General features: G+C 49.7%; 1 protein-coding gene across 3 annotated transcripts in view; it reads left to right on the forward strand.

Annotated features, from left to right (window-relative positions):
- Positions 1-2375, forward strand: part of THOC7 (THO complex 7 homolog (Drosophila)) — a 20055-nt gene that overhangs the window by 1498 nt on the left and 16182 nt on the right. The window lies entirely within an intron of this gene.

Genomic DNA, 2375 nt, shown 5'->3' on the forward strand with positions numbered 1-2375 from the left:
AGCCTCTCTCCGGAGCCCTCCCTGTCCCCCCACAGCGCCCCTCGGGCTCCCCGTCCGGCTCTCCCGAGATCGCGCGGGGCGTGGGGCGGGTGCGCCGGGAGGATCGTCTGGGGGCCGCGAGCACACGTGGGGGCCTGAGCAGGCTGGCAGCCAGCGATGCGCGGGAGGGTGGTACCCGGAAGGGGTCCAGGCTGTCGGAGGATGTGGTGAGGGAGCACTGGGTGGGGGCGCTGGGGTCCGAGGGGCGGCGAAGGGGAAGAAGGGCTGGAGGCCTTGCCGATGGGGGTCCGGAGGACCTAAGGAGGGGTTAGAAGAGTGCGAACTCCGAAGACGTGGCCGGGGGGTGGGGTGGAGATCGCGCCAGGTTGGAAAGTTGGGAGAGGTCTCCGGACAGTATTGCAGGGGTGTCGGTGTTCAGAGGGTGAAACCTGGAAAGTGTCTGGGAAGGTCCCCTAGACAGTGGATCGCACGGAGGCCTGGGAGCTAGCCCTGGATTGGGGGTAGGGAGAGGGAAGTGGGGATAATATCAAAAAAGAGTGGATGTGGACGGAGTGTTTGGAAGACTGCCAGGGACTGTGCCTAGGAGATAAAGAAGAGCCAGTATAGGGATGGGGCCACCTCGGGTGGAAGACTCATTTGTGTGTGCATGTCTTGGGGAGGGTGGTTTGTCCCCTGAAATGGAGTGGGGAGGGAGAGGTAGGGGCTGAGTTTCTGGCAAGTTGTGAGGTCAGTTTAGGAAGGTGGACCCATGTAAGGAGGGGAGCAGAATTAGAATGACACCTTGGGGAAGGGGGACAGGCATAAGCATGATGGGCAACTGGAGGGAAAACCTAAGAAGCTATCCAGTTACAGAGTAAAGAAGTCCGTTGACATTTAGGAAGGGGAGATCTAGGGGCACTGAGTCTGTATGAAGAGTGGCCAGTAGATGCCTATAGAGGCCATTTCTGAAAAATTGGAGGTAGGCAAGGTCTCCACATGAAAGGACCAGGCCATGGGCAGAAGACTAACAGGCCCAGATTTGTGATCATGACAGGAAGTAGTTAGATGGAGGCTCTTCAAGGTCCAGTTAAAGCTTAGCTTCACTCCAGTTAATTTTTTTCAGTAGGTGTGTATGCCATCTGGGCTAAATCTTGGGATTATAACCCCGAGCTAACAGGCAAGACCTCTTCCTTCTCTGAGATCACAGTCTGGTGGGAAAGACACATGAGATAATAGGTTTTCATGGTGGAAAATGTTACTACAGAGGAAGTAGAAGGTTGGGAATTGTAGAAACACATAACAGAAATTGTTTATCCATTCTCAGAGATCAGAAAACCTCCCTGAAACAGTTACTGTTAATCTCACTTTTGAAGGATAAGTAGGTGTGTTAATTGTTGCATTAGTATTCCAGGTGGAGAACCACTTGTGCAAAGGTCACAAGGTTTTGGAAAACTCAAAGATAACAAGTATTGGCTAGAAGTTAGAAAGTTACGAGCCAGATGTTTTTGATGGTTATGGGACACCATTGAAAGATTTTAGCATTGGTGTGATGTTATCAGATGCCATTAAAAACAACAATCACACTCTACTCTGAATAATAATGAAGGGAAGGGAAAGTGAGGCGTTAATTGGCCTCTCTCCTTTCTAACATCTATAGCATATTGATAGTATGCCAAGCATGTTCTGATTACCATCCCCACTTTTCAGATGACACTGGAACACAAGGAGGTTAACTCAACCCTGGGTTGCACAGGTAGCAAGTTATAGAACCTGAGCTCAAAGCCAAAGGACCAGCTGCCATGATTCCTAGAGAGAAAGGATGGGGACTGAGACCAAGAGGAATGGCAGAGAAGCAGACAGGTGGAAAAGAAACTGATGAGGTTGAATGTCAGGAGATTGAGTGGATATGAGAGGAAGGGCCAAGGATTAGTCCAGGTTTCTGATTGGAGTGACTTTGTGCTTATTAGTGCTAGGGCTCTATTCATCGAGGTAGAGAATGGCAAAGGAGAGAGAGGTTTTTGTCAGAGGGAGGTGAAGGGGAAGATGAGTTCTAATGCACTGATGCAGTCAAGTGCCCAGTATATCCAAAGAGACCATCAGAATCCCCACTCTGCCATTCATAAGCAGTCTGACCTTGTGCAGGTTAATTAACCTCTTTGAGCCTCGGTTTCATTCCTTGTAAATGTGGATAATAAAATCTACTTCACAGGCTGGTTTTGAGAGTTAGATGCAGCAGAATTTGTGAAGTGCTTTGCACTGAGGCCGATACACAGTAATGTCCAGTAAATGCTGTTAAATGTCAGAGTTGGTTTACTTGCCTCTCCTCTACTTTCCCTTGATGAGGACTGTGCCTTCTCCCATTCTTTATCTGTGTAGATTTCCCCTTCCTGCCTTTT

The sequence above is a fragment of the Bison bison genome, unplaced genomic scaffold, assembly GCF_000754665.1.
Source record: "Bison bison bison isolate TAMUID 2011002044 unplaced genomic scaffold, Bison_UMD1.0 scf7180017864304, whole genome shotgun sequence".
Classification (NCBI taxonomy): Eukaryota; Metazoa; Chordata; class Mammalia; order Artiodactyla; family Bovidae; genus Bison; species Bison bison.